Source organism: Triticum urartu, chromosome 6A (assembly GCF_056163025.1).
Source record: "Triticum urartu cultivar PI428250 chromosome 6A, HENAU_Tu73, whole genome shotgun sequence".
Taxonomy (NCBI): Eukaryota; Viridiplantae; Streptophyta; class Magnoliopsida; order Poales; family Poaceae; genus Triticum; species Triticum urartu.
Genome location: NC_141878.1, coordinates 448,964,512 through 448,981,107, shown reverse-complemented (window position 1 = coordinate 448,981,107; position 16,596 = coordinate 448,964,512).

The window sequence follows — 16,596 nt, the reverse complement described above, 5'->3', positions numbered from 1 at the left end:
CGTTTGCTTTTTTGTTTGCTCGTGTGTTAGATTGTTTGTTTGTCGCGATGGCTCAAGATACTACTAAATTGTGTGACTTCACCAATACCAACAATAATGATTTCCTTAGCACTCCGATTGCTCCTCTTACCGATGCTGAATCTAGTGAAATTAATACTGCTTTGTTGAATCTTGTTATGAAAGATCAATTCGCTGGCCTTCCTAGTGAAGATGTCGCTACTCATCTGAATAGCTTCGTTGATTTATGTGATATGCAAAAGAAAAAAGATGTCAATAATGATGTCGTTAAATTGAAGCTATTTCCTTTTTTGCTTAGAGATCGTGCTAAAGCTTGGTTTTCGTCTTTGCCTAAGAATAGTATTGATTCATGGAACAAGTGCAAAGATGCTTTTATCTCTAAGTATTTTCCTCCCGCTAAGATCATCTCTCTTAGAAACGATATTATGAACTTTAAACAACTTGATCATGAACATGTTGCACAAGTGTGGGAGAGAATGAAATTAATGATACGTAATTGCCCTACTCATGGTTTGAATTTGTGGATGATTATACAAAAATTTTATGCCGGATTGAATTTTGCTTCTAGAAATCTTTTAGATTCGGCCGCGGGAGGCACTTTTATGGAAATCACTTTAGGAGATGCTACTAAACTCCTAGATAATATTATGGTTAATTATTCTCAATGGCATACTGAAAGATCTTCTAATAAAAAAGTGCATGCGATAGAAGAAATTAATGTGTTGAGTGGAAAGATGGATGAACTTATGAAATTATTTGCTACTAAGAGTGTTTCTTCTGATCCTAATGATATGCCTTTGTCTACTTTGATTGAGAATAACAATGAATCTATGGATGTGAATTTTGTTGGTAGGAATAATTTTGGTAACAACGCTTATAGAGGGAATTTTAATCCTAGGCCATATCCTAGTAATCCTTCTAATAATTATGGTAATTCCTACAATAACTCTTATGGAAATTATAATAAGATACCCTCTGATTTTGAATCTAATATTAAAGAATTTATTTCTTCGCAAAAGAATTTCAATGCTATGATTGAAGAAAAATTGCTTAAGATTGATGATTTGGCTAGGAACGTTGATAGAATTGCTCTTGATGTTGATTCTTTGAAACTTAGATATATTCCACCTAAGCATGATATCAATGAGTCTCTAAAAGCCATGAGAATTTCAATTGATGAGTGTACGGAAAGAACCGCTAGGATGCGTGCTTCCAAAGATGCCTTTATTAAAGCGTGTTCTTCCAATACCTATGAAAATCAAGATGAAGATCTAAAAGTTATTGATGTGTCTCCTGTTAAATCTTTATTTTGCAATATGAATCTTGATGAAACTGAATATGATATTCCTTTACCTAGAAGGAGTTCTAAAAATTCGGAGTGTTTAGATCTTAATGATGAAATTGATGAAAGTGGGATTGAAAGAAATAAAAATCTAGATGTTGCTAAACCCACTATATTGGACTTCAAGGAATTTAATTATGAAAGTTTCTCTTTAATTGATTGTATTTCCTTGGTGCAATCCGTGCTAAATTATCCACATGCTTATAGTCAAAATAAAGCCTTCACCGAACATATTGTTGATGCCTTGATGCAATCTTATGAAGAAAAACTTGAGTTGAAAGTTTCTATCCCTAGAAAACTCTATGATGAGTGGGAACCAACTATTAAAATTAAAATTAAAGATCATGAGTTTTATGCTTTGTGTGATTTTGGTGCTAGTGTCTCTACTATTCCCAAGACTTTGGGTGATTTACTAGATTTCCGTAACTTTGATGATTGCTCTCTAAACTTCCATCTTGCGGATTCCACTACTAAGAAACCTATGGGAAGGATTAATGATGTTATTATTGTTGCAAATAGGAATTATGTGCCCGTAGATTTCATTGTTCTTGATATAGATTGCAATCCTTCTTTCCCTATTATTCTTGGTAGACCTTTCCTTAGAACGGTTGGTGCGATTATTGATATGAAGGAAGGGGATATTAGATTTCAATTTCATTAAAAAAGGGCATGGAACACTTTCCAGGAAAGAAAATAAAATCACCATATGAAACTATCATGTGAGACACTTACGGATTTCCTACCAAAGATGGCAATACCTAGATCTATCCTCGCTTTTATGCCTAGCTAGGGGCGTTAAACGATAGCGCTTGTTGGGAGGCAACCCAATTTTATTTTTATTCCTTGCTTTTTGATCCTGTTTAGTAATAAATAAATTATTTAGCCTCTGTTTTGGTTGTGTTTTTTTGTGTTTAATTAGTGTTTGTTCCAAGTAGAACCGTTGGGAAGATTTGGGGAAAGTCTTGTTGAACTTGCTGTAAAAAACAGAAACTTTAGTGCTCACGAGAACTGCTGTCATTTTTATTTGAAGAGTGCTATTTAGTTAATTATTTTTGAAGATTATTAATAGATAAATTCCTCAAGTTTAGCAATTTATTTTAGAATTTTTAGGGTTCCAGATCTTGCGCTAGCTACAGATTACTACAGACTGTTCTGTTTTTGACAGATTCTGTTTTTCGTGTGTTGTTTGCTTATTTTGATGAATCTATGGCTAGTAAAATAGTTTATAATCCATAGAGAAGTTGTAATACAGTAGGTTAAACACCAATATAAATAAATAATGAGTTCATTACAGTACCTTGAAGTGGTCTTTTGTTTTCTTTCGCTAACGGAGCTCACGAGTTTTCTATTTTCAGTTTTGTGTCGTGAAGTTTTCAAGTTTTGGGTGAATTCTTTTGATGGATCATGGAAAAAGGAGTGGAAAGATCCTAAGATTGGGTATGCCCATGGCACCCCCAAGATAATCCAAGGACACCAAGAAGTCAAAGCTTGGGGATGCCCCGGTAGGCATCCCCTCTTTCGTCCACTTCCATCGGTAATTTACTTGGAACTATATTTTTATTCACCAACATGATACGTGTTTTGCTTGGAGCGTCTTGTATTATTTGTGTCTTTGTGTATTAGTATGCCACAATCATCCTTTCTATACACACCTTTTGAGAGAGCCATACATGAATTAAAATTTGATAGAATACTCTATGTGCTTCACTTATATCTTTTGAGCGTTATAATTTTGCTCTATGTGCTTCACTTAGATCTTTTAGAGCACGGTGGTGGATTTGTTTTAAAGAAACTATTGATCTCTCATGCTTCACTTAAATTATTTTGAGAGTCTCTTAATAGCATGGTAATTTTCTTAATAATAATATGCTTGGTATTCAAAATTTCCGAAACCTTCTTTTGTGTGTGTTGAATACTAAGAAAAGATTGAAGCATGATAATTGTTTTGAGATATGGAGGTGATAATATTAAAGTCATGCTAGTTGAGTAGTTGTGAATTTAAAGAATACTTGTGTTAAGGTTTGTGATTCCCGTAGCATGCACGTATGGTGAACCGTTATGTGATGAAGTCGGAGCATGATTTATTTATTGATTGTCTTCCTTATGAGTGGCGGTCGGGGAAGAGCAATGGTCTTTTCCTACCAATCTATCCCCGTAGGAGCATGCGCGTAATACTTTGCTTTGATAACTTCTAGATTTTTGCAATAAGTATATGATTTTTTATGACTAATGTTGAGTCCATGGATTATACGCACTCTCACCCTTCCACCTTTGCTAGCCTCTCTAATACCGCGCACCTTTCGTCGGTATCATACACCTACCATATACCTTCCTCAAAACAGCCACCATACCTACCTATTATGGCATTTCCATTGCCATTCCAAGATATATTGCCATGCAACTTTCCACTGTTCCGTTCATGACACATCCATCATTGTCATATTGCATATCCCGGTACACCGCCGGATGCATTCACATAGAGTCATATTTTGTTCTAAGTATCGAGTTGTAATTGCTGAGTTATAAGAAAAATAAAAGTGTGATGATCATCATTATTAGAGCATTGTCCCAGTGAGGAAAGAATGATGGATACTATGATTCCCCCATAAGTCGGGATGAGACTCCGGACGAAAAAAGAGAGGCCAAAGAAGCCCAAATAAAAGAGGCCATAAAAAAGGGAAAAGGCCCAAATAAAAAAATAAAAAATAAAATGAGAGAAAAAGATAGAAGGGACAATGTTACTATCCTTGTACCACACTTGTGCTTCAAAGTAGCACCATGATCTTCATAGTAGAGAGTCTCTCATGTTATCACTTTCATATACTAGTGGGAATTTTTCATTATAGAACTTGGCTTGTATATTCCAATGATGGGCTTCCTCAAAAATTGCCCTAGGTATTCATGAGCAGGCAAGTTGGATGCACACCCACTTAGTTTCTTTTTGAGCTTTCATATACTTATAGCTCTAGTGCATCCGTTGCATGACAATCCCTACTCACTCACATTGATATCTATTGATGGGCATCTCCATAGCCCGTTGATACGCCTAGTTGATGTGAGACCATCTTCTCCTTTTGTCTTCTCCACAACCACCATTCTATTCCACCTATAGTGCTATATCCATGGCTCACGCTCATGTATTGCGTGAAGATTGAAAAAGTTTTGAAAAAGTTAGAGTATGAAACAATTGCTTGGCTTGTCATCGGGTTGTGCATGATTTAAATACTTTGTGTGGTGAAGATGGAGCATAGCCAGACTATATGATTTTGTAGGGATAACTTTCTTTGGCCATGTTATTTTGAGAAGACATAATTGCTTTATTAGTATGCTTGAAGTATTATTATTTTTATGTCAATATAAACTTTTGTCTTGAATCTTTCTAATCTGAATATTCATACCACAATTAAGAAGATTTACATTGAAATTATGCCAAGTAGCACTCCGCATCAAAAATTCTCTTTTTATCATTTACCTACTCGAGGACGAGCAGGAATTAAGCTTGGGGATGCCAGATACGTCTCCAACGTATCTATAATTTTTGATTGCTCCATGCTATATTATCTACTATTTTGGACTATATTGGGCTTTATTTTCCACTTTTATATTATTTTTGGGACTAACCTATTAACCGGAGGCCCAGCCCAGAATTGCTGTTTTTTGCCTATTTCAGTGTTTCCGATAAACGGAATATCAAACAAAGTCCAAACAGAATAAAATCTTTGGGAACGTGATTTTCTCACAAAATGTGATCCAGGAGACTTGGACCCTGCTCCAGGGAACAAAAGAGGCGGTCACGCGGGTGGGGGCGCCCCCCCCCCCCAGGGCGCGCCCCCCTGCCTCATGGGCCCCTCGTTGCTCCTCCGGCGTACTTCTTCCTCCTATATATACACACGTACCCCCAAACGATCAGAACAGGAGCCAAAAACCTAATTCCACCGCCGCAACTTTCTGTATCCACGAGATCCCATCTCGGGGCCTGTTCCAGAGCTCCGCCGGAAGAGGGCCGTCATCACGGAGGGCTTCTACATCATCATAGCCTCTCCGATGAAGTGTGAGTAGTTTACCTCAGACCTTCAGGTCCATAGTTAGTAGCTAGATGGCTTCTTCTCTCTCTTTGAATCTCAATACAAAGTTCTCCCCCTCTCTTGTGGAGATCTATTCGATGTAATCTTCTTTTTGCGGTGTGTTTGTTGAGACCGATGAATTGTGGGTTTATGATCAAGTCTATCTATGAATAATATTTGAATCTTCTCTGAATTCTTTTATGTATGATTGGTTATCTTTGCAAGTCTCTTTGAATTATCTGTTTGGTTTGGCCAACTAGATTGGTAGTTCTTGCCATGGGAGAAGTGCTTAGCTTTGGGTTCGACCTTGCGGTGTCCTTACCCAGTGACAGAAGGGGCAGCAAGGCACGTATTGTATCGTTGCCATCGAGGATAACAAGATGGGGTTTATTTCATATTGCATGAATTTATCTCTCTACATCATGTCATCTTGCTTAAGGCGTTACTCTGTTTTTAACTTAATACTCTAGATGCATGCTGGATAGCGGTCGATGAGTGGAGTAATAGTAGTAGATGCGGAATCGTTTCGATCTACGTGTCACGGATGTGATGCCTATATACATGATCATGCCTAGATATTCTCATAACTATGCTCAATTCTGTCAATTGCTCAACAGTAATTTGTTCACCCATCGTAGAATACTTATGCTCTTGAGAGAAGCCACTAGTGAAACCTATGGCCCCCGGGTCTATTCTCATCATATCAATCTCCATTACTTTAATCTTGCTTTGCTTTTTACTTTGCCTTTACTTTTTACTTTGCATCTTTATACCAAAAATATTATATCTATCAGATCTCACTCTCATAAGTGACCGTGAAGGGCTTGACAACCCCTAATCGCGTTGGTTGCGAGTAGCTATCACTTTGTGCAGGTACGAGGGACTTGAGCGTGGGATCCTACTGGATTGATACCTTGGTTCTCAAAAACTGAGGGAAATACTTACGCTACTCTGCTGCATCATCCTTTCCTCTTCGGGGAAAACCAACGCAAGCTCAAGACGTAGCACGATGGAGGCCCGCTTTCGCCCTCTTTATTCCCCCCTTCATCTTCCTTTGAGGGCACCGTGCAAGGTGCTGGCTTGAGCATCTTTTCTAGCACCGGATTATCCAAGCCTTCAGGAAGGGGGGCCGAACACCGGATCATCTTCACCTTTGTTATCCAGTCCTGGTCAAAGAGTGATTCTTCAGAATGATGTCATGATAAATAAAAGGACAGTGTGTTCGGCCATGGGACTACTTACTTGGGCAGTGGGGCGGTTGTAGCTCCGGCCCACGTCCTTGGTAGTGTCCAGACACTCTATTTGGGGTCCGAAGAACGATTTGTACATCTCCTCGTGCATCATGCCGAGGAAATTCTAAATAGTGCGCAGCCCTTCCGGGTTGAATTCCCACATGCGGAGGGGCCGGCGTTTGCAAGGCTGGACTCGACGAACCAGCATAACTTGCATTACCATAACCAAACTGAAATCTCCCTCGAAGAGATCTCGGATATGGCTCTGCAGTATTGGCACGTCCTTGGCTGGACCCCAGCTCAGCCCCCTGCTGATCCATGACATCAGTTGTGGTGGAGGGCCCGAGTGAAAGGTGGGGGCAGCCACCCACTTGGCACTTCGGGGAGCTGTGACGTAAAACCACTCCCGTTGCCACAATCCGGACACCTCTGGAAAGGAACCCTTTGGCCATGGAGCATCAGCAATTTTGCTTATTAGAGCACCTCTGCACGCTGTGTACTGCCCCTTGACCATCTTCGGCTTCACATCGAAGGTCTTGAGCTACAGGCCGAAGTGAGGGGTAATGCGGAGGAAGGCCTCACAAACGACAATAAATGACGAGATGTGAAGAAGGGAATCCGGGGCCAGATCGTGAAAATCCAGCCCGTAATAAAACATAAGACCCCTAACAAAGGGATCCAGAGCGAGGCCTAGTCCTTTGAGGAAGTGGGAGACGAACACAACGCTCTCGTTGGGTTCGGGAGTAGGGACGACCTGCCCTCGGGTGGGCAGCCTATGCGAAATTTCGGCGGTTAGATATCTGGCCTCCCTCAACTTCTTGATGTCCTCCTCCGTAACGGAGGAAGGCATCCACCGGCCTTGAAGGCTGGATCCGGACATGATTGAAGGTCCGGAGCACCTGACCTGGGCTTTGGGTGTTAGAACTCGAAGCGGGGGAAGGATTTGAGTGAGCACGGGAGGGAAAAAAGAAAAGGCCTTGTCCCTTTATAAAGGGGATGAATATCAAGCATCCTCCTCGTGGCCGTTCGAGACTTACCTAAGATCTAGGAGTCATACCAACAGGCACGGTTGGGTTACCCACGTTTGTATTGATGAGAATCCCGTAATAAGGGGAACACGATCTCTGCTTTGACAAGACGTGTCAAGAAACCGCCTCGCGTTATGTGCGGGGCTGGTTAAAGAAAAACGGTTCAAATAATTACCGGGCTGTGGCGTGATGTTGCTGCCAAAACGTGTCAGCAGATTAGATTTGTGGAAATATTATTCTCACTACGGTGGTATGTGGAACTTATTTTGCAGGGTCGGACACTATCCTTGTATTCAAACTCTTCTGTGGTGTATTCAGAGGAGGAACCCGCCTTGTAATGCCGAAGACAACACTGCACGCCGGACTCATCGTCATTGAAGCCTGGTTCAGGGGCTACTGAGGGAGTCCTGGATTAGGGGGTCTCCGGATAGCCGGACTATATCCTTTGGCCGGACTGTTGGACTATGAAGATACGAGATTGAAGACTTCGTCCCGTGTCCGGATGGGACTCTACTTGGCGTGGAAGGCAAGCTAGGCAATACGGATATGCATATCTCCTCCTTTGTAACCAACCTTGTGTAACCCTAGCCTCCTCCGGTGTCTATATAAACCGGAGGGTTTTAGTCCGTAGGACAACATACAATCATACCATAGGCTAGCTTCTAGGGTTTAGCCTCTCCGATCTCGTGGTAGATCAACTCTTGTACTACTCATACAAGAATAATCAAGCAGGACGTAGGGTTTTACCTCCATCAAGAGGGCCCGAACCTGGGTAAAACATTGTGTCCCCTGCCTCCTATTACCATCCGCCTTAGATGCATAGTTCGGGACCCCCTACCCGAGATCCGCCAGTTTTGACACCGACATCAAGTAAAAGTGGTTTTCTCTTGATCATCTTTTGACACGGTATTTGAGAGAAACCAGAATAACCATCTAGAAAGCAAAAATGAGTATGTTTGGATAGTCTTTCTAGCATTTGATTAATAAAAGGTAGAGGGTAATGATCTTTTCTAGTAGCTTTATTCAATTTGTGAAAACCAATCATCATTCTATAACCTGTAACAATTATTTGCGGAATCAATTCATTCTTATCATTAGGAACAACAGTAATACCTCCTTTCTTTGGGACACAATGAATAGGGCTTACCCATTGACTATCGGCAATAGGATAAATTATACCTACCTCCAGAAGCTTTAGTATTTCATTTCTTACCACTTCTTTCATCTTAGGATTTAACTGTCGTTGATGATCAACAACTGGTTTACCATCTTTCTCCAATTTTATTTTGTGTTGACATAGAGTGGGACTAATGCCCTTAGGATCATCAAGAGTATATCCAATAGCGGCATGGTGCTTCTTCAGACTTTTCAATAATTTCTTTTCTTTATGCTCTAAAAGGTTAGCACTAATAATAACAGTATATATCTTCTTTTCATCAAGATAAGCATATTTCAGAGTATCAGGTAATTGTTTAAGCTCAAACACGGGAACACCCTTGGGTGGGGGAGGATCCCCGAGGATTTACAGGCAAATTGTGTTTCAAAATAGGCCCTTGATTAAAGAATACTTCATCTATTTCCCTTCTTTCATTCATAAACATATCATTTTCATGGTCTAGCATATTGTTCTAAGGGATCTGTAGATGGCATGGCAATAGAAGCAAGACCAATAATTTCATCCTTACTAGGCAATTATTTATCATGGGGTTGTCTACGAAATTTAGAGAAATTAAAATCATGAGACATATCTCCTAAACCAACAGTAATAATATCTTTCTCGCAGTCTATCTTAGCATTAACAGTGTTCAAGAAAGGTGTACCAAATATAATGGGACAAAAGTTATCATGTGGGGAACCAAGAACAAGAAAATTAGTAGGGTATTTAATTTTTCCACACAAGACTTCAACATCTCTAACAATCCCAATTGGTGAAATAGTATCTCTATTGGCAAGCTTAATAGTAACATCAATATCTTCTATCTCAGCAGGTGCAATATCCTTCATAATTTCTTCATACAAGGTATAAGGAACTTTACTCACACTAGCACCCACATCACATAAGCCATGATAGCAATGATCTCCTATTTTAACAGAAACAACAGGCATGCCAACAACAGGTCTATGTTTATCTTTCATATCGGGTTTAGCAATTCTAGCAGCTTCATCACAGAAATAAATAACATGTCCATCGATATTATCAACCAAGAGATCTTTAACCATAGAAATACTAGGTTTAGCTTTAATTTGCTCAGGGGTGTAGGTGTTCTAGTATAACTCTTACGAACCATAGTTGAAGCTTTAGCATGATCCTTTATTCTAACAGGAAAATGTGGTTTCTCAATATAAGTAGTAGGAACAATAGGATCAACATCATAAGTAATAGTTTCTTATTCAACTTTAATAGGTTCAAATACTTTAACTTCAATGAGGATGATATTTAAACCACTTCTCCTTAGGGAGATCAACATGAGTAGCAAAATATTCACAGAAAGAAGCTAACATCTCAGAGTCAAGTCCATATTTAGTGCTAAAATCATGAAAAGCATCGGTATCCATAAAAGATTTAACACAATCAAACTTAAAGTTTATACCTAACTCTTTACCTTTGTCGAGTTCCCAATCTTCAGAGTTGCGTTTAATTCTTTCCAATAAATCACATTTGAATTCAATATCCTTCTTCATATAGGAACCAGTACAAGAAGTATCGAGCATGGATCGATCATTATGAGAAAGTCGGGCATAAAAATTTTGAATAATAATTTCTCTTGAGAGCTCATGATTGGGGCATGAATATAACATTGACTTAAGCCTCCCCCAAGATTGAGCAATACTTTCTCCTTCACAAGGCCAAAAATTATATATATATATATATAATTCCGATCACGGTGAACCAGATGCATAGGATAAAACTTCTGATGAAATTCCAATTTCAATCGGTTGTAGTTCCATGATCCAATAGCCTATACCATGTCAATGCATTTCCCTTCAAAGATAAAGGGAAGACCTTCTTCTTGACAACATCCTCGGGCATACCTGCAAGCTTAAATAATCCACAAACTTCATCCACATAGATTAGGTGCATATCGGGATGTAACGGTCCATCTCTTGCATAGGGATTAGCAGTTTCTCTATCATACCCGAAGGAATTTCATAATAAATATTTTTAGTAGGTGCAGTAGGTTGAGGAGCAACTCTTTGCTCTTCCGGTCGAGGTGAAGATACCCCGAACAAGCCCCTCAAAGGATTATTTTCCATAGTAACAAGTGATAGTAAATTTCAGCACCCTATATAAATGTTTCCTTACCAAATTCCACTTACCAAAGGCGCTTCACTCCCCGGTAATGGCGCCAGAAAAGAGTCTTGATGACCCACAAGTATAGGGGATCTATCATAGTCCTTTGGATAAGTAAGAGTGTCGAACCCAACGAGGAGCAGAAGGAAATGAAGCGGATTTGAGCAAGGTATTCTCTGCAAGCACTGAAATTATCGGTAACAAATAGCTTTGTGATAAGATAAACCGTAACGGGTAACAAGTAACAAAAGTAAACACGGTGCAGCAAGGTGCCCCAATCCTTTTTGTAGCAAAGGACAAGCCTGGAAGAACTCTTATATAAAGCAAGGCGCTCCCGAGGACACATGGGAATTGTTGTCAAGTTAGTTTTCATCATGCTTGTATGATTTGCGTTCATTACTTTGATAAATTGATATGTGGGTGGACCGGTGCTTGGGTGCTTCCCTTCCTTGGACAAGCATCCCACTTATGATTAACCCATCTCGCAAGCATCTGCAACTATGAAAGAAGAATTAAGGTAAACCTAACCATAGCATGAAACATATGGATCCAAATCAGCCCCTTACGAAGCAACGCATAAACTAGGGTTTAAGCTTCTGTCACTCTAGCAACCCATCATCTACTTATTACTTCCCAATTCCTTCCCCTAGGCCCAAATAATGGTGAAGTTTCATATAGTCGGCGTTCACATAACACCACTAGAGTAGAGACAACATACATCTCATCAAAATATCGAACGAATACCAAATTCACATGATTACTTATGACAAGACTTCTCCCATGTCCTTAGGAACAAACGTAACTACTCACAAAGCATATTCATAATCAAGATCAGAGGAGTATTAATTATCATTAAGGATCTAAAAAAATAATCTTCCACCGGATAAACCAACTAGCATCAACTACAAGGAGTAATCAACACTACTAGCAACCCACAGGTACCAATCTGAGGTTTTGGGACCAAGATCGAATACAAGAGATGAACTAGGGTTTGAGAGGAGATGGTGCTGGTGAAGATGTTGATGGAGATTGACCCCCTCTCGATGAGTGGATCGTTGGTGATGACGATGGCTTCAATTTCCCCCTCCTGGAGGGATGTTTCCCTGGCAGAACAGCTCCGCCGGAGCCCTAGACTGGTTCTGCCCAAGTTCCGCCTCGAGACGGCGGCGCTTCGTCCCAAAAGCTTCCTTCCTATTTTTTTCCAGGTCAAAACACACCATATAGCAGAAGATGGGTGTCAAAGGCCTGCTAGGGGGCCCACAAGGACGGGAGCGCGCCCATGGGGGCAGGGCGCGCCCTCCACCCTTGTGGCTGGCTGGTGGCCCCCTCTCGTATTTTCTTCGCCCAATATTTTTTATATATTCCAAAAACATGCTTCGTGAAGTTTCAGGACTTTTGGAGTTGTGCAAAATAGGTCTCTAATATTTGCTCCTTTTCCAGTCCAGAATTCCAGCTGCCGGCATTCTCCTTCTTCATGTAAACCTTATAAAATAAGAGAAAAAAGGCATAAGTATTGTGATATAATGTGTAATAACAACCCATAATGCAATAAATATCAATATAAAAGCATGATGCAAAATGGACGTATCAGTCTGCCAACCACATGAATGGTTCTCTTCCTCTCCCACTTCTTGCTTGGCTTCTTTGCCATAGACTTTGGTTGCCCTTGGCATGAGCTGCTTGATTTCTCAACGTGAGAGTTTGTCCTCTCTTGGTAGTTGTGGACTCAGAAACTTTTCTTTCTACTGCCCTTTTTTCTAAGGAGGTGCATATTCTTCTGGCTGGAACTCAGAATCCTCCTCAGCTGAGTTCTTCTTCTTCCTTGCTCTAGTGGCAGCAGGGGCAAACCATGAGAGCTTGGAGAGCCTGGATATGTGTTCGACCTCTCCTCTGGACTTGTACATGCACTCAGCTCAACATTTGCTCTGACATGTTTTTGTTGTCCTCTGTCCCTGACATACTGCTCAAGCTGACCCTGTGAATTAGAATAGATAAGATAGAGTGGATGAGGATCACAAAATGCAGCTTGTTTTCAAAATTTTATGTTCAGAATTCAGTTTTAGGTTTTTACAATATGCATTTCAGAATTACCGAGTGAAAAAATTCGAAAACACCGAGGTAACAATAGAGATTAGGTCACATGCTTTCGGGGGAACCGATTGTGTGACTCAATCTATCTGATATGCACACGGGATTTTAGAAATGTTGTTTCGGTCACACCGAATGAATACTAATCAGTCAAACCAAGATGTATTCTCTGCAATGGCCTAAGACACTCAGTTTTACTGATCTAGTTCAATCAATCGGTCTGAGATGTATACGGCAGAAACCTAACCGTAATTTTTTTTGCTCAACCCTAAATCTAGGAATTCGTTCGGTGGACAGGAACGTGCATATGGTGGAAAGAATAATGCGCAAAGCTTTTGTTCTATGAATCAGATTTGGAGAAGCACAAAAGGATCAGATTGTACCCTAACTTGGTGGTGATCCTCTATGGCGGTGACGATGGGGAAGAATGTTGACAATGGCAGCGAAATCCAGTGGCAAGAGCTCGCCGGAGACGAGGGCGGCGATTTGGCGACCATAGAGATGGGGTGTGGGAACAGGAGTGTTTGAAGAAATTTTTAACGAACCATCCACTGGAATATACCCGTGCTCTGGTCAGTCCAAGTGAAGCAACTCCGTGGCTCTGAGACATATAACTGCCTAAGTCAGTGCATTTTAGAGACACCGTCGGTTTCATTCGGTTCGTCCAAATTAAAAATCAGATATGTCTAAGTGCAATCGATAGAACCAAGACAGAGTGAGTTGGTCTATCAGAGTTACACTTAGAAGGTTTTAAAGCTCAACCCTAATCAGACTGGTTGCTCCGAATGCTCCTCACCCGGAGGTCCGAAAAGCAGCTTGTTATGATCAGCAAGAATAAATTTGAGACAAGTTGAGATAGATAGCTAGAGGAGGTTGATACGTCTCCAACGTATCTATAATTTTTTATTGTTCCATGCTATTATATTATCTGTTTTGGATGTTTTATATGCATTAATATGCTATTTTATATGATTTTTGGGACTAACCTATTAACCTAGAGCCCAGTGCCAGTTTCTTTTTTTTTCCTTGTTTGAGAGTTTCGCAGAAAAGGAATACCAAACGGAGTCCAAACGGAATGAAACTTTTGGGATGATTTTTCTTGGACCAAAAGACACCCAGGAGACTTGGAGTGCAAGTCAGAAGAGCCACGAGGCGTCCACAAGGGTGGAGGGTGCGCCCCCGACCTTGTGGGCGCCTCGGTGACCCCCTAACCTAGATCTTCCTCCTATATATTCTCAAATATCCCAAAAACTTCGAGGGGAGCCACAAAACCACTTTTCCACCGCCGCAACCTTCTGTACCCGTGAGATCCCATCTAAGGGCCTTTTTCAGTATCCGGCCGGAGGGGGATTCGATCATGGAGGGCTTCTACATCAACACCATTGCCTCTCCGATGAAGCATGAGTAGTTTACCACAGACCTACGGGTCCATAGCTAGTAGCTAGATGGCTTCTTCTCTCTCTCTCTCTTTGATTCTCAATACCATGTTCTCCTCGATGTTCTTGGAGATCTATTCGATATAATACTTTTTTGCGGTGTGTTTGCCGAGATCCGATGAATTGTGGATTTATGATCAGCTTATCTGTGAATATTATTTGAATCTCCTATGAATTCTTATGTGCATGATTTGATATCTTTGCAAGTCTCTTCGAACTATAGATTTGGTTTGGCCAACTAGATTGGTTTTTCTTGCAATGGGAGAAGTGCTTAGCTTTGGGTTCAATCTTGTGGTGCTCGATCCTAGTGACATAAGGGGAACCAACACGTATTGTATTGTTGCCATCGAGGATAACAAGATGGGTTTTTCATCATATTGCTTGAGTTTATCCCGCTACATCATGTCATCTTATTTAATGTGATACTTTGTTCTTATGAACTTAATACTCTAGATGCAGGCAGGAGTCGGTCGATGTGTGGAGTAATAGTAGTAGATGCAGGCAGGAGTCGGTCAACTTGATACAAACGTGATGCCTATATTCATGATCATTGCCTCAGATATTGTCATAACTTTGCGCTTTTCTATCAATTGCTCAGCAGTATTTTTTTCTATCTTGAGAGAAGCCTCTAGTGAAACCTATGGCCCCGGGTCTATTTTCCATCATATAAGTTCCCGATCTACAATCTTAGTTTCTTATTTATTTTCTTTGCAATCTTTTACTTTCCGTTCCATAAACCAAAAATACCAAAAATATTACTTTACCGTTTATCCATCTATATCAGATCTCACTTTTCAAATAACCGTGAAGGGATTGACAACCCCTTTGTTGCGTTGGGTGCAAGTTGGTGTTTGTTTGTGCATGTATTCGGTGGCTTGTTGCGTTATCTCCTACTGGATTGATACCTTGGTTCTCAAAAGCTGAGGGAAATACTTACTCTACTTTGCTGCATCACCCTTTCCTCTTCAAGGGAAAACCCAACACAAGCTCAAGAGGTAGCAGGAAGAATTTCTGGCGCCGTTGCCGGGGAGATCTACGCCAAGCCGAGATATACCAAGTACCCATCATAAACTCTGATCCCTCGCATTACACTATTCACCATTCGCCTCTCGTTTTCCTCTCCCCCACCTCTAAAAATGATTTTCGAAAAAATCATCTTTTCTTCGCCCCTCTTCCGTTCGTCTTCTTCGCTTGCTTTTTGTGTGCTCGTGTGTTTGATTGCTTGCTTGGTCACAATGGCTCAAGATAATACCAAATTGTGTGACTTTTCCAATACCAGCAACAATGATTTTATTAGTACTCCGATTGCTCCCGCTACTAATGCGGAATCTTGTGAAATTAATATCGTTTTGCTGAATCTTGTTATGAAAGATCAATTTCCCGGCCTTCCCAATGAAGATGCTACATCCCATCTTAATAATTTCGTTGATTTGTGTGATATGCAAAAGAAAAAAGATGTGGATAATGATATTGTTAAATTGAAGCTATTTCCATCATCGCTTCGAGATCGTGCTAAAACTTGGTTTTCATCTTTGCCTAAAAATAGTATTGATTCATGGAATAAGTGTAAAGATGCTTTTATTTCCAAGTATTTTTCTCCCACTAAGATCATCTCCCTTAGGAACGATATTATGAATTTTAAGCAACTTGATTATGAACATGTTGCACAATCTTGGGAGAATATGAAATTAATGATTAGAAATTGCCCTACGCATGGTTTGAATTTGTGGATGATTATACAAAAATTTTATGCCAGATTAAATTTTGCTTCTAGAAACCTTTTAGATTCGGCCGCAGGAAGCACTTTTATGGAAATTACTTTAGGAGAAGCTACTAAACTCCTAGATAATATTATGGTTAATTATTCTCAATGGCACACCGAATGGTCTTCCACTAGTAAAAAGTGCATGCGATTGAAGAGATTAATGTTTTGAGTGGAAAGATGGATGAGCTTATGAAATTATTTACTAGCAAGAGTGATCCTACTAATCCTAATGATATGCCTTTGTCTAGTTTGATTGATAATAATAATGAATCTATGGATGTGAATTTTGTTGGTAGGAACAATTTTGGTAAAAACGCGTATAGAGGTAATT